The sequence below is a fragment of the Hyaena hyaena genome, unplaced genomic scaffold, assembly GCF_003009895.1.
Source record: "Hyaena hyaena isolate Hyena2069 unplaced genomic scaffold, ASM300989v1 scaffold_630, whole genome shotgun sequence".
NCBI classification, from domain to species: domain Eukaryota; kingdom Metazoa; phylum Chordata; class Mammalia; order Carnivora; family Hyaenidae; genus Hyaena; species Hyaena hyaena.
In genome coordinates, this window is record NW_024081265.1 from 323,759 (window position 1) to 351,675 (window position 27,917).

The window sequence follows — 27,917 nt, forward strand, 5'->3', positions numbered from 1 at the left end:
TGCCAGTGCCAGTTTTACAAGTGGGAGGAAAAAAAAAAAAAAAAGCCAGTGTCTAGAAAGAGGAAATCTGTTCTTTTATTGAACTTTGGTTTGAAGGAGAGAGCTCTTTTTTCCCCCCAAATCTGCTCATGATTTGTCTTCCACAGGGCCCACCTGACTTCCATAAACAACATCACCTTTCCTTTAAGCTCTTCACTGTTAGTGACATCTGGGAAATATTAGCTTTCTTTTCAGGACAGCACCATTGGGGATACCCATGTGGATACCCACAACTATTTTAGATAGATTGGAGGTGAAAGATACGGCTTGGTCTATGACATGGCAGCAGGACCTCCCTGCAAACTCTTCCAGATAAAATGATAAATTTCTCCAATATCATTCATCTCTCCAATCTAGTAGATGACATTGCAGTCACTGTGAGCATGGCACTTAGCCTGTGACAACTCAGGAAGCCCACGGTGTCAATGTCCCCCATCCACACACACCCCACATGCTCCTGTGTAATAACTCAGGGGGTGGATGATAAAAATAAGTTTTTTTGGATTAAAAAGTAATAGTAAAATAGATATTAAATTAGATAAGTAAAATTGACACAAAATAGGTGAAGTGTGTTGGATGTGAAGATTTATGTACCGACACACATCATCCATATCTGAGTAACTTCATTAGAAAGGATAATGAAGTTAATAATATATTTAAAATTCAGTGGTCTATACTATTTCAAGTTTGCACCTTCACTTAAACCGTTTTTCCTTTTTTCTTTCTTTCCTTATCTCTTTCCTCCTTCCTTCCTTTTTCATTCTGTTCAATTCAAAGATGATAAAGCAATGAATAGAATGTTATCTCACTGGGAATGCTTATGTTGGTCCTGGACAATGCACCTGAAACTATACAGGGAAGGCTGCCGCTCTTGAACACAGATACCCCTGGGGCCACCCCAAAATGAGCAGTGATTACATTATGCGTCCACTGTCTGTGCTGACAGTTGATAATCCTGGGCAATTGTGTAAAGCGTATAAAGTAATATGCTTCCATTAAGCTCAATGTCATTTCCAAAGCTTAGGAATTAGAGTATTTCACTATTTGAAATATACTCAGAACTAGGGATAATAATTATAATCACTCACAAAGGGGACAATTACAGGACACAAGGGAGGCTTGTCAATGTCCATACTAAAATTGTTCTCAGATGGCACACTCTTCAGAAACATGGATGGCACAAAGCACTGAAGAAGGAATACTGACTCCCAGGCAGTTCAGTTTCCACTTGTGATTAGGGATCATACTTCTTTAACTCCAGAAGGAATCATGTCTTGATACCATTTAGGCATTAAGAACACAGTTTTTTACTGTTTTGTAAGCAGCCTTGTGTTGTTTAATCTACCCTTTAAATAATGGATCTGATCCTTATCAAACCTAATGATGCTTTTATAAGATCTAAAACAAGGTACACATATAATTAGACCCAGGACGTGAGGATCCAATTATGTTTATGCCTAACTTGAGGGAATATGAAGAAAAGTAGATTACAAGAGTCATCATATGTTTAACTATCTGTTCTTTCTGCTTGTCACACTTCTGTTATCCCTTATTCTAATAACCATAATCTGATTTTTCTTATTAGAAATATTTTTTTTCCGTGCTAATTCCATGTGGCTGGCGTGACCCTAACTCTACCACTCTATCAAGGAAAAGGATCAAACTCAAGCCCAGCTAAACTGTCTTGGTACAGATTTGGTAATATAACGTAATCACTGCTGATGAGACACTAATATATTTTATTTTCAAGAATTATGAAGGAAAAAGGTGCTGAGGGTCATCACTAAGTTAGAACACACCAGCCTTCTGAGATTAGACCTAAAATTGGAAAAAGAACACCTGAGTATGGAGAGAGAACTACTGAATCTTGGTGATAGTGTTGGCCCTTCTTCCCTATCTCATACTTGTGAAGCTAGGATACTCCTTGGTGTTTCAATTACATGCTTCTAGCACCAGCCCTTCTGCTCTTTTTAGCTCTTACTATTTTTGAAATCAGAATGCAGTCTACAACACGGTGCACTTTTCCTTTAGTACTTATAGCTCACCCATCTCAAGAAAGTTGTTAAGTCATTTTACAATTGATATTCCTTAAAATTTAAAGATTGTTATTCCAAAATTCTTACTTCAGAATAAGAGGTGAAGAGGTCAATACAGGGACAGTTTTTTCTCCCATTTGGAAAAGCTTAACTGTAGAGAAACTAGGGGAAATAAGAAATGTGTATTTGGCTTTTTTATTTGTTCTAAGCCACATAGAAGACAAACGTATAATTTCGAAAAGGAGAGAGATAAAATTGTCTATGAAATAGTTTCAAGGTGACAATGGCGAAAAAGGCCCAAGGCCTATTATATCATAATGTAAATGCAGGTCTTAAGACAACTGAAATATCTTTTGTCAAAAAGACTTAAAACTATTCTATTTAGAAATATGTGACAATATAATGTAGGTAGCAAGAAAGACAGTTGAAACTAAATGTTATGATTAATATTTTTTTCTGAATCATCCAGTTTAAACATAATGATATGATTTAATATATATATTAATGAATTGCTACTCTAATAAAGATTTATATTTTTCAGGGTGTCTATGTGGCTCCGTGAGGTAAGCCTCCAACTCTTGGTTTAGGCTCAGGTTGTGAACTTTCAGTTTTTGAGTTCAAGCCCTGCATAGGGCTCTCCACTGATGGTGGGGAACCTGCTTGGTATTCTCGGTCTCCCCTCCCTCATTCTCTGCCCCTCCTTCATCTCTCTTTCTCTCTCAAAATAAATAAATACACTTAGAAATTAAATTAAAAATAAAGATTTACATTTTTACAGAAAGCTTTAAAACTGAGTAGATGTGAATAACAGGATCATTCTACAAATGTTTAAATAAACCAGCAGACAATTTTGCTACCATCCAAGCAATGGCAGATATCCCAGTTGAGTGTTGGCCTTGCCAACTTAAATTCTAAATTGGTTGCAGGTGTAACGAAAGTTTTACAAGTGCTAATAGATTTCCTCATTGAGGTTAACTCAGGAAGAGGATGTGATATTGATACTGGTTCTAATTTGTTAGAAAATTTAAGAGTGCTTCATGAGAGTTTCATTCTTAGCGTAGCACCAAATTAGCTCTAATATCCAGTATAAATCATTTAACCCCTAGATATAAGTGTCAACATATGCGAAAAAATGGAAAATTTCTAGTTAATCTCTTAAGATCTCTTGCTTCTTCAGAAGTATTGTCCTACTACTAAGAGGGGACATAAGGAATATAAGCTGACAACTTTTCCTGATGTCAAGTAAGAGATAACTTCATGACATTCCAAGTTACAGAGTAACTTAATTAATTAGATATTCTGTGTGCTTCTTACCCTCATTTCATACCTACAAGATCACTTTTCAAATAGTATGAATATAATATAGCACAGCTGCTGGGTTCTTGAGACAGAACCAATTGACCTAAATTCCACTCTTTTATAAGATATATAATTCTAGATGCATCTTATAACTACTGACAATGCCTATTTTCTCATCCATACGAGACAACTATCATCATAAACTTAATGGGGCAGTTGTATTAAATGAGATGATATAAGCAAAAACACAACAGTGACTGTCACATAGCATTCAACAAATATTGGCTCATATTACTTCAACAAAACTCACTTCATCTTGTAAAAATAAAGAAGAAAATCTTTCTTGATGATTATGACAGCACTCCAGAAGTTTCAGGGCTTCAACACCAGAAATAAATATAAATATATAAATAAATAAATATATAAATAAATATATATTTATTTGTAAAAATAAAGAAGAAAATCTTTCTTGATGATTATGACAGCACTCCAGAAGTTTCAGGGGTTCAACACCAGAAATAAATACAAATATATAAATAAATAAATATATAAATAAATAAATATAAATATATAAATAAATAAATATATAAATAAATATATATTTATTTGTAAAAATAAAGAAGAAAATCTTTCTTGATGATTATGACAGCACTCCAGAAGTTTCAGGGGTTCAACACCAGAAATAAATACAAATATATAAATAAATAAATATATAAATAAATAAATATAAATATATAAATATATCTTATATATATTTTATATATATCTTATATATTTTTTTTATTTATATTTTATATATATATCTTATATATCTTTATATATACACACACAGATGACAGAAGATGGCAGACAGAAGATGGTAGATAAGTTTCTACCTGTTGAGCTCTAATTTATGGATAAATGAAAGCTGATTCTGGGGATTCCTGGGTGTCTCAGTGGATTAAGCATCCAACTTTTGATTTAGGCTCAGGTCATGATCTCACAGGTGTGAGATCAAGCCCTGCATTGGGCTTTGCACTGAGTGTGGAGCCAGTTTAAGATTCTGTCTTTCCCTCTCCTTCTGCCACTCTCCTGCTTGCTCTCTCTCTCAAAACAAAAACAAAAACAAACACAAAAACAAAAACCCAACAGTTTACTTGGAAGTCAATGTATTCAATGGTATTTCTTCCTATGTCTGACTTGCTTTTCTCTTAAAATAGACAATTCCCTTGCAAATGGAAGTTTTTTTCTGCTGTCATTAATAACTCCCTTCCCTTATCAGAGAGTTCTCATTCTGATGGGTGAAAAAAATGTGGCTAATATATGAAATGTCATTCGTTCCAGAAATAACCTTATGAAAAAAGCATTAATATTCTTGTCAACATTTATAAAAACCTTTTATGTACTAGGAATGGGGTTAAAACAACCCCTCTGTTCAAAGAGTTTGCAATCCATGAAGGAGGCTGACGGTAGCACTCAAAGGCTCTGGAGAGGCAGCTCCTCAGGGAGCGACACTGAGCTGTCTTGAGCTGTGTAAAGGACTCAGCTAAATAACAGGAAGAGGCAGGAGAGAGGGAAGGGACTACAGATGCTTGGTGGCATCAGGCATACAGTACTGGTGAAAGAGTAGAAAGGTGAGACTAAAGAGGTGCACTGGGTCAGCCACATGGGGCTCCATATGCCACTGAAGCCATGGTATTGAATGTGTAGCACGGAAATCACATGAGCAGATTTACTTTTTAGAAATATAAAATAGGAAAAGTTGATTTTGGATTTCAAATTCAGTAACATCTAAAGTCTGCCTACATTAGCTTTTTTAAAAATATATTTATTTTGGAGAGAGAGAGCTTGAGAGGGGGAAGGGAAGAGAGACAGGAGGACAGAGGATCCAAAGTGGGCTCTGCGCGACAACAAAGAGCTCGATGTGGGGCTCAAACCCATGAACCGTGAGACCATGCCCTGAGCTGAAGTAAGACACTCGGTCGACTAAGCCACCCTGGCACCCCTCCATTAGGTTTTATTAGCAGTTATATTTTAGGCAGTATTCTGTGGGGAGGAAAAAAAATCATACAACTTAAGAACAACCACAAAATCTGACTAAAACATGGGCAGAGGAAATGAATAGAAGTTTTTCCAAAGACAAACAAATGGCTAACAGGTACATGAAAAGGTTTTTGACATAACTAGTTATCAGAAGTACAAAGCAAAACCACAATGAGATATCTATCACCTCACTTCTGTTAGAATGGTTATCATCAGAAAGACAAGAAGAAAAAACAAATGTTGGGAAGGATATGGAGAAAACTAAACTCTTGTGCACTGTCAGGGGGAATGTAAATTTGTGCAACCACTATGGGACATAGTATGGAGCTTTCTTAAGATATTGAAAATAGAATTATGGTATAATCCAGCAATTCTACTTCTGAGTATATATCAAAAGGAAATAAAAACAGTATATTGAAAAGATGTCTGCACTCTCATGTTTATTGCACCAATATTCGCAATATCCAAGACATAGAAATGACCTAAGTGTCTGTCAATGAATGAATGAAGATGTCACACACACACACACACACAAACACACACACACATATTACTCACTCAGGACAAAGAAGGAAATACTACCATTTGCAATAACATAGATGGACACTGAAGGCATTATGCTAAATGAGATAAGTCAGAGAAAGACAAATACTGTATAATATCTTTTATATGTGGAAACTAAAAAAGCTAACCCTGTAGAATCAGAGAAAAAAATGGTGGTTACCAGGGCCTGAGGGATGGGGGAAATGGGGAGATATTGGCTAAAGGGTACAAATTTCCAGTTAGAAGATAAATAAGTTCTGGGGATCTAATGCACAATGTTGTGACTATAGTTAGGAATATGGCATTACATGCTCGAAAGTTGCTAAGAGAGTAGATCTTAAATGTTCCAACCATAAACAAGAAATGGTAATTATGTGATACATTGGAGGTATTAGCTAAAGCTATGATAGCAACTACATTGCAATGTATAAATGTATTAAGTCAACATCATGTATACCTTAAACAATGTTATATATCAATTATACCTCAATAACTCTGGGAAAATAACTGGGTACTGAGTATGTGTGTGTTTAAACTATCATTTGTTAATTTATTTTGTGCCAGCTATTATAAAAAATGCTTTATATAAGTTATTTCATTGAATCATCACAGCAACCCCACAGACAAAAATTCATAATTATCTCCATTATAGAAATGACAAACCTGGGACTTAATGATGTTTTTAACCTGCCTACATTCAGGTAGCTACTAAGTGGCAAAGCTGGGATTAGTCAGGTCTAACAACTGCTATAACTCATGTTCTTCTCCATCATGCTATGTAGTTTTCACTAGGGAAGGAAGGAAGGAAGGAAGGAAGGAAGGAAGGAAGGAAGGAAGGAAGGAGGGAGGGAGGGAGGGAGGGAGGGGGGAGGGGGGGAGGGAGGGAAGGAGGGAGGGAGGGCAGGCGAAGACAAATAAATAAGTCCTGCATTTGTACCAAGTAATAGACAACAACCAAAATGTACATAAATGTGGAATTGGTCTCTGAATTTTTAATTCCAGATACGTGTACTTTTACCAGTCAATCTAACCCTAACAGGCAATACAATAAAGCATGATTTATAAAATGACTTTACCCCTAGAGCAGTAAGGCAAAGTAAATTTGTTGTGAAATCATCAGGAAAGATCAGTTAATTCACTTGTAATTACTTCTGAGGATATTCTCAGATCTGCCCAGTTAAGATGCAAACACCTACCACCCGCCCTTTGCAATTCTCCTGGGAGTTCCTAATCCAGTAGAGTCATCCCATCCTAGGAACACAGTTGAGTAACTACAGTAATTGAAAGGAGATCTCCCTTTTTATTTTAACTTTGTGGGAGAACTGAATTATTGTTTTGCCTTTTTCCCCAAAGTTTTACCAAAACTTCCTCAGTTCCAGGATAAAAAAAAAAAAAAATGTTCAAACATTTTTTTCACATTGAAATAAAACTGGTACAACTGCATCAGACATATCAAGGCTATTATGTCAAGGTGCCATTTTAAGCTAATGCCATTAACTTTAAGAATTGTTTTGGGGTGCCCGGGTAGCTAAGTTGGTTAAGCATCTGACTTCAGCTCAGGTCATGATCTCACAGTTTGTGAGCTTGAGCCCCACATCAGGCTTTGTGCTGAAAGCTCTTCAGATTCTGTGTCTCCCTCTCTGTCTGCCCCTTTCCTGCTCACCTCTGTCTCTCTCTCAAAAATAAACATTAAAAAAATTTAAAAATATTGTTTTGTTCCCTCTTTGCTAGTCAGTCACCATTGCATTCCTGATGACTGAAGGTCATCAATGATTGCTTATACGAATAAACTTGGACCAGGGTGCCTGAACAGCTTAATCAATTGAGCGGCTCTTGATTTAGGCTCAAGTCATGATCTTGTAGTCATGGAATAGAGCCCCACCTCGGGCTATGTGCTGACAGTGTGCAGCCTGCTTGGGGTTCTCTCTCTCCCTCTCTCTCTGTCCCTCCCCTGCGTGCTCTCTCTCTCTCTCAAAATAAATAAACATTTTTTAAAAAGAATAAATTTAGACCTAGTTTACTATTGATGATTTAATTGCCAAATATTGACTCTGTCACCAATTCCTTTCCAATATAGTACTAGGGAGGATCTGATGGGCTTGTTCAAGGCAGACAATAAAGTTTAACTTATAAATTTCAAAGGAAGAGTATTTATTTAATATTTGGAGTTTCTTTCTTCCTCCCAAGATTGCTGGAAAATACCCACCAGGCATGGCAGGAAAAATAGGTTTATCATTTGTTTTTGTGCTCCGAGCTTACATAAATTAGCACTGCTGATGGTTTTATATATTGAATTGATTGGGTCATTAATAGAATTAAGGTTTTTTTTTTTTTTTTAACAGTACCATAAAATTGATTCCACTAATAATGAGTATGTCTTGTTACAGTGGAAAAGACCTAGTTTTCCTTATATGCTCCTGGCCTGAATTTGGTATATAATTCCATGTATGTACATATCCACAAGAAATACATGCACTTTAAAAAAAATGTGTGATGGGGTGCCTGAGTGTCTCAGTCAGTTGAGCGTCCGACTTGGCTCAGGTCATGATCTCATGGTTCATGGGTTCGAGTCTCATGTCAGGCTCTGTGCTGAATGCTTGCCTATTTTGGATCCTGTGTCTCCTTCTCTCTCTGCCCCTTCTCCGCTCATGCTCTGTCTTACTCTGTCTCTCAAAAATAAATAAATGTAAAAAAAGATTTTTTAAAAATGTGTGCTAACTTTGTGTAATGATCTCATTGCTGCAAATCCATGGGACAGTTCTTGATTCTTGGTTTTCTTGTTTTATCATCAGCATTTGACAGTCAATTCTTCCATCTCCTTGAAATATAGTTTTATTTTTCCCCACTTGTTTTATGAAATGCATCATTCTTTTCTTTTTTCTTCCTTTTTAAAATTCTCCCTCAATGGCCTTTTTTCAATCCCTCTGCTTCTCTGACATCGTAACTCTGGAGTGACTCACAGCTGAATGCTTGGACATTTCCTCTCTTTGCCCTCACTCCCACAGTAATGCCACTCATAATCATGGTTTTAAACATGATCTTTGGCAAGGTTTACCAAATGTGTATCTCCTGGGTTGACCTTTCTTCTCAACTCCCACTGCCACCAGGTGCATCATATGTAGTCATCTCAAATCTCAGGTATCCAGAATTAGTGCCATCTTTTTTTCCCATCCTCCTTCCCCTACAGTCTTCCCCTACTCATTAACAACCATGCCACCTTTCTGACTGCTCATGCTAAGAATCTTGGAGCATTCTTGACTCTTCCCATTCTGTCACAATGTATATGTTACTCAATACATAGAATTTTCTTCATTATAGGGGCACCTGGTGGCTCAGTCAGTTAAGCATCTGGCTTTGGCTCAGGTCATGATCTCATAGCTGTTGAGTTTGAGCCTCACATCAGGCTCTGTGCTGACAGCTCAGAGCCTGGAGCCCACTTCTAATTCTGTGCTTCCCTCTCTCTGCCCCTCCCCCACTCATGCTCTGTCTCTCTCTGTCTCAAAAATAAATGTTAAAGTTTTTTTCAAAAATTATTTTCCAAAAAATTGTCTTCATTATAAAATATATATTCAGACATAAATGTTGCATCTACATCATGCTCTCCTCTCTTTTTCAAGAACTTTTATTCCACATATATTTAGACTGTCAATCTTTTATCCATGTTTCTTAACCACACACACACATTCTCTCATACCTTTTATTTGTGTAAAATTCTAAGTTAATTCCTCAAATTATGCTAAGTCATAATTTGTCTATACAATCACTTTTTCCACCCTAGAATAGCTTTACTTTTATTTTAAATTATTTCAATGGCTATCAATACCTATTTTTTAAATGTTTATCTCTTCCTTTGTTTTCTCTCTTAATAATTTTACACATAATTGACATTTTCCATACTCTTGCAGTTATCTCTTAGGGCTATCCAGAACATAGATTTTTAAAATTTTTGTCTCTACAGTTAAAACAACCATGCTCTTTTCCCTGTGAGGATCCAGGGTCCAGCAGCTACAAATAGCAGCCTTCTGGGTAGTTTCTGCAGCCTGTGGCTTATATGGGTTGCCCTAAGGGGCTTCAGAGATAGCCCTTTCTAATAGACATTCATGTCTGACCTCATGCTGCTCCCAATCTAGGTTTCAGACAGGTATGCAAAATGCCTTTGGAAAGTCCCAGAGCACAGTAGCCAGGGTCTGCATTGGCCAAGCCATCATGCCCATCCTCAACAAGCTGAAGAACAAGGAAAATGTGATCGAGGCCTACGTGACTTAGATCGAACATGTTAAAGGCATTTACAGAGGGACATAACAAAACCGTATAGACGCACTGAGGTTAAGGGCATGAGCAACTGTTTTAACTACTCCTTCCAGAATTCTCTAGTTAGGTGGTCTTTCCAGGTGACTTAACCATTCTGCAAAAATTTTAAATGGTGATAAAGATTGTACCTACCTCATATGTTTGTTGTGAGCATTGAAATAATGGCTGTATATCATTTAACAATATTTTACATACAGTATGTGATTAAGGATATTATTTATAAAAATTATTACTAATAATGCCATGCAATAAGTATTTATATGGCAAGCCCAGATTATCTTCTTCTCTGTAACCAATTTGATAAATCTTTCAAATTCTCGTCATTAAAATATTTTCTCCTTACTTATATTTTCAAATAAGCATCCCATCCTTTGAGTTATCATCAAACCCTGATATTTGCTTACACTTATGTCTTGAATTTTGTATTATGTTATTGGTTGTTTTAAAATTCTAAAGATTTAAGGCCATTTTCCTTCTTTAATTATATAATGTTCTTTATAGAGTATGAAGATGATAAAGTTTGTACTGGATATTAGACTCAAAACCTGTAGTTATGTCATAAATAAATACATAAGGGATGGATTCCATTAATTTATATTCTGATAATTCTCTAATTACATGTTACTTTCATATCCATAGCTCTCCATAGCTGAGTCATGATAATCCTTAATGCTGGACTCAATTTTGGACATGGCAAAAAAACAAAAACAAAATAGCTGTCATGTTTCTGATATAAGAATATGTTTGGCTAGAAAGGCTTTTTGTTATATATATATGTACAGATATACATATTTTGAGAGAGAGAACATTTGACAGAGGATCTGAAGTGGCTGTGCTAACAGAAGACAGCCCCACACAGGGCTCAACCTCACCAACCATGAGATCATGACCTGAGATGAAGTCAGATGCTTAACTGACTGAGCCACCCAGGTGCCCTGGTAGAAAGGTTTTAATTGAAAGCCTTTTGTCTAAAACTACTATATAGTTTTATATGGGATATTCTACAATGCATGAGAAGCATAATGCTCCCATGAGGTCCAGCACTCTATAGGATAAAAACTGTATTAAGCTTCCCCACAACCCGCAAAAAAGTTTAAATTGTGGCCTCTGGAATAAGGAAGAAAAACAAGATATTTACAGATAGAAAGCACAGTGCTTTATTACAGATACATCAGGGGAAATATTGAAGATGGGAAGTTTTCCTTTCTTTCAAACATTAGGTAGATGTGTCTTTTTCACAGTCATATATAGAAATAAAATAGAATTTCTACTCTGAGTATCTATGGCCATAATTGGGCCTAATCCACACTGATTCAAAGGCTGGTTCTTATACAATAGCTTGGTATGATTAATATCATTCAGCTCACTAGAGTATCATGCTTTTTGTTACAAAGTAATCTGGATTCTACCTGCCTTAGTGAACAGAAGAAATAGAGCTGTGCTAAGAATCATAGCACTGGTTAGATTATTTCTTATGGATGTATCTGCACAAACCACTATTGAGCCTGGCTAAAGGTGCTGACAACAATTGATGATAACTGTTTTGCGTTTTCTATTAACCTAAAGAAATTCAGGTGGATCAATAGAAATGTTTAAATAAAGTTTGATGCTAAAATCACAACATGCTTTTTATTTAGGGTCAAATGCATCTGCTGCTGCCATTTTCTTAAATACAAGTTTGCTCAGATTTATCTGAAAGTCTGCTCATATACCTTAAATAGCAAGTCTTTTGCCAGTATCCCTTTCTAGTTATTTAAAGCTTAATAATCCTGCTACAGCAATTGCACTCCAAGTGACTGGGCATGCTGTGAGGACAGTGACGGTTGGTGTGATACAGACTTTCTCCTCCAAAAGGAAATTATGGCACTATGAATTTTTTGCATGTGAATGAGTATTTTGATCTTAGAGGAAACATCTGTGTTTAGAGTACAGTCTAAATACTATGGAGGAGACAGCTGCTCATAGAATGATGCTAAAGGATTTCAGGGCAAAGCTGTCTCTCTCCATTTTAGGTTTGGCCTCTAATGGTGTCAGAAATTTCACCAGGAAAGCCAGAACCCTGGTTAAATATTAACTAAGCACTCCTGTAAACCACAGTGGTTTCGGTGGGTACAGAAAAGTATTAACATACAATATTGATGCTCCAGGTCATGTGTCATTAGGGAATTAAAAATCAAAATATCAGTGAGATACCACCATATGCCTACTAGAATGACAAAAATTCCAAACACTGACAACACCAGATGCTTTTGAGGATATGGAACAACAGGAATTCTCATTTACTGCTGGGGAGATTACAAAATGGTACAGCCATTTTGGAAGACAGTTCAGCAGTTTCTCATAAAACTATGTATGCTGTTACCATATGGTCCAGGAATAATGACCTTTTTTATATTCTCAAAGGAGTTCAATACTTATATCCACATATTTACATAGTGATGCTTATGTTTTATTCACAGTTGCCAAAACTTGGAAGTGACCAGGTGTTCTTTGGTAGGTAAATGAATGAATAAACTGTGGTATATCCAGAAAATGGAGTCCTATGCAGCACTAAAAAGAAATAAGCTATCAAGCCTCGGAAAAACAAAAGTGAACTTAGATGCACATCACTAAGTATAAGAAGTCAATGTGAAAAGCCTACCTACATTAGATTCCAACTATACAACATTCTGAAGGAGGAACAACTTTGGAGACAATATAATGTTAACTGTTTGCTAGGGGGTCAAGGGAAAGAGATGAATAGGTAGAGCACAGAGGATTTAAGGGCAATGGAACTATTCTTTATGAGCCCATAATGGTGGATACATGTGATTACACATTTGTCAAAACCCACAGAATATACAATACCATGACTAAATCCTAATGTCAGCTATGGACTTTGGGTAATAATGATGGCCATTGTAGGTCCATCAGTCTTAACAAATGTACCACTTTTTTGTGGGATGTTGACAGTGGAAGAGACTGTGGATCTATGAAGACATAGGATATATAGGAACCTATGTTTTTCACTCATTTTGATGTAATCCTAAAACTACTCTGAAATATTAAATTATTAAACTAAACTAACAAACAAATCTATTTAAACCTATTAAAAACAAAACAATATTTGACCTCACAATATACAATCTATAATAGACTGAAATAATTAGTATATTTAGCATTTAAACCAAGTATATTGGATTTCCCATATAAAATATATGTTTTGATGATAGAATTGCATAAAGAGATGGATATTAATAAAAATACGTAAACAAAACAACTTTATAATAAAACTACCTTAACTTTAATAAAGGGCTTTCTACCATAACAAGCTCTTTGAAAGTTCCCACAGTAGTGGTTTAATAGTTAAGAATTTTATATCTATTGTAATAATCGACTATATAACAGAAATCTCAAATTAAGCTATAAATGTCTTTTTTATTATTTCCTAAAGTAACTCAAAAGTGATAAATAAGCACACTGATAAAGAGAATACTAATAATTTTTCAAATTGGATATTTTCACAAATATATTCATTTTAAATAAGAAAATGTATACAATTGATCATATTTACCTTTAGTCTTTACAAATTTTTCATAAAACTGCTCACTGAAATGCCAATATACTTGTAGAAACACTTTGCTTTACTGCAGATATCATTCATGTTAGCAATCATTTCTCCCACTTTAGTTTATATGGACATTGGAATTTTAAGTGTTTATTTTCATTGTATGACCAGAGAGTTTACTCCTGCTTCTAACAGAGTGGTCCCTTCTAACAACAGAGATTATTTCTTTTGGGTAAGTATTATTTACCTCTTTCTGAATATTTGAAGCATTTGGTTTAAAAATCAAATTACTTTCAAATTTTTCTAGTTATTCTTCATTTTTATCCTAAATACACAGTCAAGTGCCTCACCTTTGGCCTTGAAGAACTCATGCAAAAGCACTCTGTTAGCCCCCCTCACACAGGACTCACCCATTCTGTCCATAAAGAAATGGTTAAATGTAACTTTCTTTCTTTTTCCACTGCATAAACTTCTCTTGCTAAGACATTTGCTTTAATCCCGTTTTTTTGGTAATATCCAGCCACTCCTTTTCATTATTGCTAAATACCTTTATCCAAGAATAACTTTTATTTCCCTTAAACTGCAACCAAAATATCTCAGTTAAGTAACTGAACTTTAAGTGCATTAACACACTGAAATGTATTAACTGAAGACTTGACATATCATAACATAAGTTATGATTATTCCAAATAGTAAAGCCCATGTAACAGTAAGGTCAGATAACTTAAATTAGGTGAATCTCTTAAGCTCAGATAGCAAACAGGAAACAAAGCCAAGATTCGAGTCCAGGTTTTGACCTCCATCAGCTCTCCTCTATCCATGGCTAAGACTTATAAAAACCGTATCTCTGCCTCCAATCCTAAAGTGCATCATAATATAACAACTCAGCTTAGAAAAGATTCCTCCTGTGAAGCAATTATTGCCAGGCTATACAGAGCACTTTCTATAACATAGGTACATCTGAAAGGACATATTGGTGCATGGAATGGTGCCACAATAAAGAAGGTAGGTGAGGAAACTCACTTGCAAACACAAAAACATAAAACAAAAACCTGAAGCAGCTAAGAGATGTCTAGCACTGGACAACTCTCAGAGTTATAACAAACAAGATGGAGTTTTCGCCATCTATGATTTTACAACCTAACTCCTATGTGTATAGAGAATGAGGGAACATTATAACCCTTATATTGACACAAAAATGGGTTCCTTATGTACCAAACTTTACCAGGAACTTTCTATAAGCCAATGGGTCTCAAAATGTGTTTCTGGACAAGCAACAAAAGCATCACTGGGGTACTTACTAGAAATACAAATTCTTAGGCCCCAAACTGCCCTTAACTCACTAAAATAGAAACTCTGAGAGTAAGGCCTGGATCTTCTGCTGCTCACTCAAGTTTGGGAAGCACTGCTGAAAGCAAATGTAATAATGTGCCCCAGATTTCTACATGCAAGCCTAACTGCTATTCCATTCCTGGTTTTGTGCTCACAACTAACAAAATCTGTCTGGTCGATATCACTTACAAAGGTCTCAAGGTAACTGCTCCCATTCCTTCATTTCCACCACTGCACCTTGAGTGATTTTAAATACTACAGATTATCTGACTAACACATGGCTACCTTCATATGCTACTCCAGTATCATTGCTAAGCAGACCTCTCAAATATGGAAAATGCACACCCATAAATCTTTCTGGCTGCACTACTGTGACTGGGCTATTTTTCATCGTGATGGCGATATGATTCAAAAAGCCTTTAACATAAACTTTGCACTGTACACTCCTCATAAATAAAGAATCAGCCATCCAAATAACCTTACTAAAATCCACTCTCACAGACATTCCCTTGGTATGCTGTAAACGGCCTTGGGACTCAACATTGTCCCTGTTTTACGTGCAGGTACGGTTCCCACCCAGATCATCAGGGTTCTGGTAACAAACGTACACTCAGCTAGTATTTTGCACTCAAGGTTTTGTGGACCTGGAATTCACTCAAGTCTGTCTTAAAGCTCAGAGCTGGAGATAGAATTTTTGTTTCTCTACCAACCTTAGCACTGAATTGTTCATCATAGAGTTGATGGCTTGCCATCATAACTAATGATTTATAGATTACTCCTTAATAATAAAAATACATATAAAACTGTTCACTTACAAAGTTGTAGGCATCTCATCACACAACTTGCATGTATATTATTAATCTCTTATGGTTCTTCTACTAGCCTTATGAGGAAGGTTCTGGAATGCCTATTTTGTCAGTGAGAGGCTATGCACTTCACATGACAAAACTGCATTGTCCTCATTCTGGCTGTGCATTTTATACTTTTATGAGTTAGAACAAACTGGGTTTAGCTCTGTGTGAAAGAGATTCAGAATAGCAGAATCTTAAGCAAGATGGAAGTTTCTTTCTCTGACCTAAAAGTCAAGGTGTTGTGACTCTATTCCTTCAAGGTATTAAGAGCCAGATTCCCCCTCACTGCCTGGTGTCATCCTTGCCTGTTTGGTCCTCACCTCTGCATCTACATTCTGACATCAAAGAAGAGGAGAAGACAAAGAGGAGGGCAAATGTTTTTTTTCTTTATGGATACAATCTGAAAGGTGCCCACATCTCTTCTCTTTATAGAACAGTGGACAGAAATTAGGCACAATGAGCTGTAAGGGAGGCTGTGAAATGCTTATTCTGGATGTTAGTTTGCTTGCATGAAAGTGGACTATTGTCTCAGAACAGAGAGACAGCTGTCATTGGAGAACTGCTGAGCTTCACCCCATGCCTGGTTAATTAGCAGGACACATGAGAAGCACCTTCTTCGGCTGAGAGCATCAGTCCACCAACTATCTGTCCCATCTTCTAGAAGTCTGCATAGATCGATCAATTAGGAATTTTGGTCCTTGTTCCCAAGCCATTTGTGATCGATCTGGTGAGAAAGCACTGGTGATGAAGGGTTTATTTCAGATTTCTCACACTGGAGTACTCAAATCACCTTCAGAATTACCTAAGGTATTTAAATTAAGTCAGAATCCTGGTTCCTGCCCAGACTTGGTGAATCAGAGTCTCTGGTAACAGGAGAGAACCTACATTTTAGCATTGCCCCCGGAAGAGTCTTATTATACACATTAAACTTTAAAACCACTGCAGAGAAAAGGGAAAGAATGGCTAGATTTTAATTTGGGAAGGGATCTCTTTCTCTTATATTATGGGAGGGCAAATATCCTTCTGCAGCATCCACAGGTTGGTCTTTCTATACTTAATCCCTGGCAGGTGTTAGAGCTCAAATGTTACAGAAACAAGATATATAGTACCACTAAAAACAGTTAAATTTTCAGTTTTTCTCTTGTACATGGTTCTTAGCAACCCTGTAAGGTAGGTAGCAAGACGTAGTGTTCCTATTTAATATACAAGTAAACTTATGTGACACTCAAAGAGGTCAAGAGACTTGCCCAATGCCACACAGCTCTTAAGAAACACAGGTGGGCTAAGGTCTTTATCTGAGGACAGGCCCTGTGCTAGACTTCACCTTCTTGCAACTGTCTCCCAAATAATAAAAAGGCTGAGAGCATGACTTCAAGCACGACCCCAAGGTGGCTTCAGCTTTGCTGCCTTAGACCCATGAGGATGTTCACTTTGATACATTTGCTCTCAGTGCCTGCAATTTGTTCCAACTAGTCCTTCTAGTAGTAGAAGGACTACTTAGCAGTTTTTAATGTTGAAAGTAATATGCTAAAGTCAAAGGGTTTTCTTGAGGGAAGAGGGAGGGAAGTATTACTAAATGAATGGCTAAAGCCTAAACCTAGGCTCTTCACATAATAAGGATACAACTTACATTCTGAAGACCAAAGATTTGGTTACTCCATCATTCTGACTTATCTTATGCTGGGCTGATAGTGTACAAATGATCAAAAATCCTGCTTTTACTTTTATTTTCTTCTAATTACGTTCAACAAAGCTGAAAAGTATGCACTACCTGAAGGAGTTACGAATAGATGTAGGATTTCAAAATCACTTGTGCCATTTCACTTTCAAAATCTGAAGAGACCTGAAGCTTGTACAAATCTTGTGCCCACATCTGATTATTCTTGTGCTATGCCTGCTGTGAGCTGTGCTTTCAGACTAGCACTGGGGTTTTAAAGCATCAGAGTCTGTGCATGAACTGTCATCACATCTCTCTTCACTGCATTTCTATCTGCTCATGCGGTGTGCACCTGTACCTGGCTGATTAGATAAGAACAAGGGGGAAAGTCTTCTAATACTACTGTCCTTACTGTCAAAACTGAGACTTTTTCATTTTTTATTTGATAGAGTGTTAAAGAGGAAAAAAAAATCATGGAACAGAATTTATTAGACATGTTTTGGTCCTAGGTCACACAGTTACAAGCTGTCACCGTGGACATAGCTGTACTGTGGCATTTCTAAACCTCGGCTTCTCCATTTGTAATTATTCTTCCCTTTTCACTACATTAGTGTGAGAATAAAAGGAAGCGATGGCTGTGTGAGTGCTCTGTAAATATAAAAAATGCATTTTTGCATATGCCACATGTTCTCATGTCACTGAGGCTGAAGCATGAACCACATGTAGGATTCTCCTAAAACACAGAGTCTGCTGGTCGATTGAAAAAAATCCATATGTGCTTCTACTGGTTCCATATGTTTAAATTTTTCTCCATTTTGGTGAGTATAAAATCAGGATCAAAACATGAAGGAAGAGAGGGCCTGGGAAGAACTGGTAAGTAATTGACACTTTAAATACGCTTTTTAATCTTGTAAAATGTTTTCATCTCTTTAAATGTGTAATAGATGCACTACTGAGCTGCCACAGCCAGGGTAGGGAACAAAGCACATAGATTGGGGAGTACAGCTGAGTCTGCAGCAAATACTGCGTGAAATCATTCCAGATGGATACAAGTACCCATAATTAGTAGCAAACACTGTGAAAGGCATATTAGAAGGAATAAACCTCCTTCAGAATGCTGCTGAGTTAGACTAGCACTGGTATGTAAGGTGAATTTTCAGTAATTGTAAATAAACACCAAGAAAGCCTCTAAATGATAACCACCACCATAAGAAGTTGACAGCCCAGCACAGATGTAGAGAAAGATAAATGTCTGAACACATGAAAGGCGATCAGAACCACCTGGACATTTATTATAACAAAGAGGAACAAGGTGCAGGAGAGGGAAGAGGGGACCTGGGATAAGAAAAGGGAAGAAGAGGAGGCGGAAGGGGAGGAGAGGCAGGAAGAGGAGGCGATCCATAGAAGACCAGAATCAGACATAACTAACGAGAAGTCCAAGTTTCCATCACTTCCTTAGTAAGGTAGGATTTGGAATGAAAAGATAATTGTAAGAGGGCCCGTGTGTCATTTTAGTTGGGGAAAATTGCTTCCTAAAAAACTCCGTGGCACATTATACATAAAGCTCACCCCAGAATGTAGGTCAGTTATTCTCAAAGAAGTGTTCCCATTCAGTGCACAAAGTGAGTTAAATAATTTCTCCGGATGCTATTAAGGAATTCTTAATGGGCATTCTAAGGAATTCAAGCTCTCTGTGAAAGAGTAATAGTGATAACATCACAAACAATCTGCAATTAAATAAATTTGAGAAACATTGTTCTTTGACGTAGGTCATCTCTGAAACTGATTCAAAGAGAGCCTGATGAGTCTGCAGAAGCTGAAAAGAGGTTGTGGTACATCAGGTGGAAGCCAGGCTCCCTCGAAGAGCCTTTCTGACAATTAAAATCAAGACTGAAGTGCCCAGAGGGGATAAATTCAGGCTAACAGCACAGCTTCCAGAATTGGTGATTTCTGGAATCAGGTATACATGATGGTTGATTGATGCTAGCAGATTGATAGAGCAGATGACAAAATTTCAAGAGACTAATTAGAGCCAAATAAAAAGGAACATTATATTAGTGACTTACAGTCATTAATCAACCATTTTCACAGAATGATTTATGGGGGTTGACAACATCACTAGTAATCAGCATAATTCAAATTTATAACAAATAGCATTTTTATGTATCAAGTTTATTTTTATGTAAAGAGAATCTGAAGCACTTGGTAAGAGAAGAAGAGTGAAACCATAATGAAGGGGTATTTTTAACTACTACTAAAAAGAAAATAAATTTGCATAATCCTTTGGGAAATAGTTTGACAATATATTTATCTTGAGACTCATATTATACTATAATTCAGTGTTACCATTTCTTTTTTCCTTTTTTTTTAAGTTTATTTATTTATTTTGAGAGGAGAAAGTGTGAGCAGGGAAGAGGCAGAGAGAGGGAGGGAGACAGAGAATCCCAAGCAGTCTCCATGCTGTCAGCACAGAGGCTGATGAGGGGCTTGAACTCACAAATCATAAGATCATGACGTGAGCCAAAACCAAGAGTCCAATGCTTAACCAACTGAGCCACCCAGGCGCCCCCAGGGTTACCATTTCTTAAGAATGAACCTAGAAATAATATATGAAAAAGCACCATCAAAATGTCATTCATTATTCAATATCTTATAATAATATAAAACATGAAACCAACAAATGTTTTTCAGAGGGATGGATAATCGAATAAATAGACCTTTCACCCATGGCTAATCTATCTCCTCAATGATTCTCTTATATTTATTTAGATTGTACTCTGCGAGACCAGTAGAGAACAACAGCCATTTTCTTACCACGAAAATGATCAAGATAAAGACTCCAATGAAATGAATCTTTGTTTTCAATAAAATATATTAGCAAGAGAACTCCCTAAAGACTTTTGTACAATTGCTAATCTGTTACAAACATTAAAACAGATCACATTTCTTGGGTAAATTTTGAGCTAGCAGCATCAAAAGCACAGAGAATTTAGAATACTTTGGGGGGATTTATTGCAATTTCCTTCACTCAAGTCTTTACTCCAAAACCAGTGAATCACACCTTTAAGCGACAGGTTACTTGCAAGTAACAGAAATAGAAGCTTGCTCTCTTACAAGAAATGTTTGTGTATATGCATGTGTGTGTGTGTGTGTATGTGCACGCGTGTGTATAAGTTATCTATCATTTATCTATCTACCTACCTAGCATCTATATTGTGCTGTTAAACATAATTTATCCCCTCTGGGCATTACTTCAATCTTGATTTTATTTGTCAGAAAGGCTTTTCATGGGAGCCTGAGTTCCACTGGAAGTATTATGATGTCTAGCCTTACGATACTATTAGAAAACAGGTCGAATGCTCAACAGAGAAATAATAATCAAGATTATACTGCAGCTACTATTAATGGGTCCTCCAAAATATTCCTAAGCATTCAAATTCTGGCAGAAAAACATTTGGTCTGGGGATTGTGCAAGAAGACAGACAGCAGAAGGGTCTCACCTCCCTCAACTCCTGTAAACAGATGGCCGAGGAAGGAGGCACTAAAACTACAACCAAAGGAAAACTCCCCCACATGGCAGAATAAGACACTAATAGTAAAATGGCTTTGGTTGGAGCTAATGCCAGAAATTGACAAAGTTTCCTCCCATAACCTCCAGGGCCACTTTGTGCTCACCAAAGGCAACCACAAAAACCAGGAAATATTCTTTTCAAAATATTTTGTGCTTTATAACAGAAATACAAGCTCTCCTGCTCCTTTTGGGGGGTTCCCAGGTCACTCCCATCTGTGATTTGTATCTCCTAGATCATGGTTACATGACTTGCCAGATAATTCTACGTAGGCTGCTCTTTCTATCAGGTCTCACCTGCTTGTACTTAATTTATCACTCCATGCCACTTGGATTATTATCTCTGGCTTCTGCTTGGCTGTCTCACCAGGAATGACATTCACTGAGTCTAAGATGCTACTATCTCTTAAGAGGAGACACAGTTCTCTCATTCTTCTCTAACTGACTAGCAACTTCTCAGTGTGATTTTCTACTTTTACTTAGGATATCCAATGTCTCCACCTATCACTGACGTCTGTTAACAATTCTAAAAACATTAAGGAAAATTTCCCTAAAGAGATGATACATCTGGAATGTCCAGATAGATTTTGCCTCAATCTGCCTTTAATTCTACCCAAATTCTAGCATTTACAGAGATTCTGCTATATACCAGACTTTCTGATTGCAACTGGGTTATGAATGAGAACTGCCACCTGCTTTCAATGCACAATACCTTGAGAAACACAGACACAGATTGAACAGGCTACTCTACTGACATGGGAAGTGCTAGTTATTAATACCAGCTAGGTTTTTCGGAAACCAGAGGAAGGAGAATTGGCATTTCTAGGAGGCTGGCAAGGTGTCTCAAAAATTAATATTTACATTTTACTTTGAAAGTTGTAGTTGGTGGGTTTCTCTGTTTCTCTCCCTCTCTCCCTTTCTCTTTCTCCCTCTCTTCCTCTCTCTGGGGCATACATAATCCAATTATTACCTAATTGATGCCTAATCTCACCTGAGCAAGCAGGAAGCCTGGACCTTTAATTCAGGCCAGCACGGAGGCTATAACTAAGCATGGAGAAAAGAGAACCAGAAGGAAACTTAAGAGAAGTTTGCAACGTGGACAGGAATGGCTCTGGGAATAAGAAGTTGTCTGAAATGTGAGGCTTGATTGGGGAAGCTGAAACTGAGAAGAGGGAAACACTTTGAGGCAACAATAGGAGGAAGGAATAGCCTTTCAAAACAATATACAGTCTATCCTTAAATAATGATTTTTAAGAATTAAAATCTAAAGATTCCAAATCATTTGCTTACCCTTTATTTGTCCCTCTCAGTGTGCCAGACATGTCCATCTAGCACCAACTGTGGGGTATAGTAGGCGCAGTATGGTTCAATAGTCTGTCCCTGGGATTATGCAGCACCACCTCACCTGATGCCAGACCTCAGTGTCTCCTGAGCCGACTCTTTAACAGGTTCCCCCTCATTCACACTAAATGTTTTTACCATACTTTTTTCCAGTAATTTTCTTGGCCTTATGGAATTATATGTGTAATTTGTAGATTTGTTTTTAGTTGTCCCTTCTATTCTTTAAATTTTTAAAAATCATCATTTACCAATATTTCCTATGGACCAAAAAAGTAAAAAAAAAAAAAAAAAAAAAAAAGAGTAGTTAACGGAGCCTATCTCAGACTCCTTTCTCACCAAACTCCTGGGAGTTTTGACAATCTCATTTCCTAATTAATCTTGGTATTGCTCAAGCACTATGATTGTATTTCTACCATTTCCTCACATTCTACACATCTGCACTGATTGAAGTCCTACAAAACTTAACAAAAGTATCACCATTTCTATGAAGCTTTCCTGGGTTTCCCAAGACCTCCAAACAACTCTGTCAATTTTATCATGTGACCTATTATGTTGACAGACGCATGTGGATTCCCATCTGCATGGTTATGTGTGTAAAAGTGAGGTCCCAGCTTCCTTTTGCTCTATTCCTCTCTGCATGTAGCACAGTGCTTTGCACTCAGTATTTGATAAGCATTTTCTATCACATCTCCTCCTTCAAATAGATTTCACAGAAAAAAAAATGTGCCTTATGTATGTTACAAAATGGATCATTAAATTTGGCACATGTCACTTTGCTTCTAAAAGAAACTCTTAAACAGTTTCCCTTTAGAACATCTTATTCTGGGCTGGTTGTCATGGCCAACAGAATCATAAGAGAGCTACTAAAGGCTTCAACAAGAAACACGTCTAATTCACTTTCCTGATGGGGAAGTTATACAGAGAATTACCGCCTGATGAGAATATGCATGCTTCCTCTGAGCCAGATATTGTGAGGAGCTCTTTACTTATAGTCTTTTGGGGATTTAGAAGAGAAAACAGGACCAAAGACTGTTTATATCTAAGGTAGATTAAATTATTCTACTTTGGAAATGGAAAAAATGTTAAGTATTAACAAAACCAGGACAAAAGGAGTAGTTAACATTTACTAAGCACTTCCCAAGTTCTGGGAATTTTGGTAAGCATCTAATACCAGTTTTCAGATGACATTCCTTTACTCAATTACAACACTGGCAGTCTATACAGATCCTGGGACTTCTAGGCCTCCAAAATCACCTAAGCCAACAGCCATAATAAACACTTTATACATATATGTGGATACGTATATCTATATAGATATCTATATATCTCTAGATAGGTAGATAGGAGTTGGCTTTTATGATTTTATGTATTATTATGTTTCTCTGGATAACCCTGCCTACTACGTACACAGTTAATATTGCTAATTTTTTAAATGTTTATTATTATTGAGACAGAGAGAAACAGAGCATGAGTGGGGGAGGGTCAGAGAGAGAGGGAGACAGAATCCGAAGCAGGCTCCAGGCTCTAAGCTGTCAGCAAAGAGCCTGACGTGGGGCTCGAACCCACAAACCATAAGATCATGACCTGTGCCAAAGTCGGACACTTAACCAACTGAGCCACCCAGGAGTCCCTGCTAGTTTTTTTTTTTTTTTAATATTAGCTCTAATTATGATTCTGAGTGGTCTCTCAAAACGTTTTCCATCTTCATTGAGATATAATTGAAAAATAATGTTGTGTGTGTTTAAGGTAATTTGATAAAGGTCTATGTTGTTAAATGATTACCACAGTAAGTTAACACCTCCATCACCTCACGTAATTATCTTTTGTGTATGTGTATGGTAAGAGCACTTAAGAGCTCTCTCAGCAACTTTCAAGTATATAAATACAGTATGGTTAACTGTAGTTGCCATGTTGTATATATCATATATTCACCTTATGAACTGGAAGTTTACATCTTTTGCTTCATCAACATCTTCCCATTCTCCCCTCCCCCAAACCTCTGAAAACCACCATTCTATTCTGTCTACAAAGACAGCTTTCTTAGGTTCCACAGAGAAGTGGCATCCCATTAGTTTTGGCATGTTTTATTTCCAATTTTGCTTAAGATTAAAAAAAAATATATTCCTTAGGAATTCTTCCTTGATCCATTGGTGGTTCAGGAGTGTATTGTTTAATTTACCCTTATTTGTGAAATTTTCAGTTTTTCTCCTTTAATAAATTTCTAGTTTCACACCATTGTGATCACAAAAATTCTTAATACAATTTCAGTCTTAAAGATACTAAGATGTGCTTTGTGAGCTAATATGTGAGCTATCTTAGAGAATGTTCTGTGTGTATTTGGGAAGAGTGTGCATTCTATGGCTGCTGGATAGAATGTTCAGTAAATACCTGTTAAGTCTATTTGGTCTAAAGTATAATTCAAGTCCAATGTTTCCTTATTGATTTTCTGTCTTGGATAATCTATTGTTTGTTGAAAGTCGGGTTATTAAAGTTCCTAACAAATATTGTACTGTTTTCTATTTCTGCCTTCAGGACTATTTCCCTAATATATTTATTAGTGTTCCTTAAAATCTTTCATTGCTGTCTTCACATTTGAAGGAGCAGTCACCTCCTCCATTCTATACTGACTGGGTTTGTAGAGAAATACCTTCTGCCAACCGTGCTAGGGATTCTGGAACTCTCTCAGACTTCTTCTATGAGTATGCTTGTCCCATACTTCTTGTTCCCTCTTCTGTCAGAATTCTTACGTTTGTATGCCTTTTCTTGATCTTGCAAGGCCTCGAGGTGCTGACAGCCTCCCTTTTGCCTTCCTGAGGTCAATGTAAATGTTCCATTTTGTGGTGTCTCCCAGGCCCGCAGAGTCAGGCTGACTTTCTGTGAGGCTTTCCTAGGGGCCTGAGGGAAGGCCCCCTGACGACGTCTGTGATTAGTCATATCCGAGTCCTCTCTGATGCCCTCTGGAGCTCTATCTCCCACTCTCCCATCTGTTTCCCTCCCCTGTTACGCAACAGACCTCAGTATTCTGCACAGAGCTAGGGAAAAAAGTGGGCCTTTCTAGCAGTTGCCTGCACAGTTGGGGAAGCCTAGCACTCGCTCACACACTTTTGCTTTCCTTGGTGGGAGAAATCATGGCCTGAGAAGTTCTCTCTTGGCACTGAGCTCCCCAGCTTGGCAGCGGGGTGATAGAGATCAAGGGATACCGTTGATACACCCCCTTCAATGTACCCAATCTCGGATATTTTTTCTTCAATAGTGTCCTAGAACTTCTTTGCTAGACTCGTGAACTTCCACAAGAACTATTGTCCATGGGTAATTTTCTAAATTTGTGCTCTTTTTAGAAGAGATGGTAGAAAACTCTTATTTCACCATGAGATGACATCATTCTCAATATGGTTTTGATTTGCATTTTCTTAATGCAAATTTTAACTGTGTTTTTTGGTAATTTGCTTATTTTCTTTGAGGAAATAAGTATACTTTTCTGATTTTTTACAGAGTCATGTAATTTTTTATTATTGAGGTGAAAGAGTTCTTTATATATTCTTGATACAAATCCTTTATTAGATACAAATTGAAATAGTCTTCTCATTGTGCGGGTTATTTTCTCACTTTCTCTATTTTTTCATTTAGAGCAAACATGATTTCAATTCTGAAGAAGTCCAATTCATCTATTTTTCTTTTTTCACTCATGCTTCTGTGCTATACTTAAGGAAGCACTGGCTAAACCATGGTCACTCACATTCACTCATATTTTTTTCTCTTTTTTGGCTTTCATATATATGTTTATGATCCATTTGACACCATTTTTGCAGATGATCTAGCCAGGAGGAATTGGGTAATTCAGTATAAAAAAGAATGCCAAGTTTGAGTTTCATGAATAACCATGAACCATCATAATAAGTCAGAAGACAAACTTCCCATACACACACTGTGGGAAGTCCCTCACATTTCATTTACATTTATCACAAACACAGCACATTTAACAGCTGTCTGCCTGTGACACACAGATCTCAGGACATGGGAATTCATTAAAATCCATACTAAGTTTATATTTTTTCAAAATCACTAACTTTAATCACTATATATGTGTGTGTATATATATATATATATAACTTTTATCACTAATATAATTCATGCCTTCTTTTAATCATCATATCTTTAACCTCAAGTGACCCTCTTTCCTAATTTTTCCAGTTAATGCCCAAATATTGTTCCATTTAAAAAATGTCTTAGGGACTCCTGGATGACTCAACCGGTTAAGTGTCTGACTCTTGATTTCAGTTCAGGTCATGACTCATGGTTCTTGAGTTCAAGCTCCACATCAGACTCTGCACTAACAGTACAGAGCCTGCTTGGGGTTCTCTCTCTTTCCTTTTCTCTCTGCCCCTCTCCTACTCACTCTTTCTCTCTTTCTCTTTCTCAAAATAAATAAATAAACTTTAAAAAAAAGTCTTAAATCCCTACTGTGTTCCAAAGTACAATGTTAGCTGAATGAGACGAGCAGGGGAGACAAGACGTTCAAGAAAAGTAGTATGTGCAATCAAATGCGGTTAATTTCTAAAATAAGAGTGCACTCATAGATAGAAAGTGGTTTAGGACAAAGAGTAATTCATTCTGTTCGACTCAATTTCCTCTTCTTCCAGTATTAATTTAGGCCTTCATGAACTGTGTTATATTTGAATTATAATAGCACGTATAAATACTGATCAACTGTACTATGTATTTCTGAAGATAATTAGCTGGAAAGAAGGAGGCAGTGAGATAACAGCAGAAACAAAGGAAGTGGTAATAAGCATGGGGTGACAGGGAGCCATAAGAGGTGTCTGTAGACACCTGGGGCTCATTTATATTAACTGCATTCCTAGCCAACTAGTGCACTGAGAGTGGACTTAGATACAAAATATCTCAGGAAACTATAATAAGCCACAGAACTGGGACTTCATTCAGCTCTAATGTGTTATATCTCCCAAGAACACTGCATCTGAAAACAGAGATGAAATAAGTCTAAGAATGAAGCTCCAAATATGAAAGGTGCAGACATGAGGCTTAGAAGATTTTGCTTACTCTTTATAATTTTTGTTGCTTTGGTTTGTTTGGCCCCTCCCCTCAAATAGTACAGATCAGCACCACTCACCCTATACCTTATCTTGCTTTGCATAGAAACATCCCTCCATCCTAGGGATCACACTGTTGACAGAGTTATTATTATGCAAAAGGCAAGGATGTAGCAATATTTTCCACCTTTATATGGATCATTAAAGGTCTTCACATTTGGAAACAGCTCTTTTATTTTTCCAAATGCTCCTAGTGAGACAGGCAACACAGATTTACAGAGCAATGTGGCATTATTTTACATTCCATTTTCTTTAGGTGT

At 36.9% G+C, this 27,917-nt stretch overlaps 1 protein-coding gene and 1 non-coding gene across 3 annotated transcripts in view; one reads left to right on the plus strand and one right to left on the minus strand.

Annotated features, from left to right (window-relative positions):
• The window catches only part of LUZP2 (leucine zipper protein 2), a 457,455-nt gene that overhangs the window by 130,871 nt on the left and 298,667 nt on the right, over positions 1-27,917 (minus strand). The window lies entirely within an intron of this gene.
• Positions 9,892-10,022, plus strand: LOC120219588. The gene has a single exon (XR_005525315.1). It is a non-coding gene; the product is annotated as a small nucleolar RNA SNORA70 (small nucleolar RNA).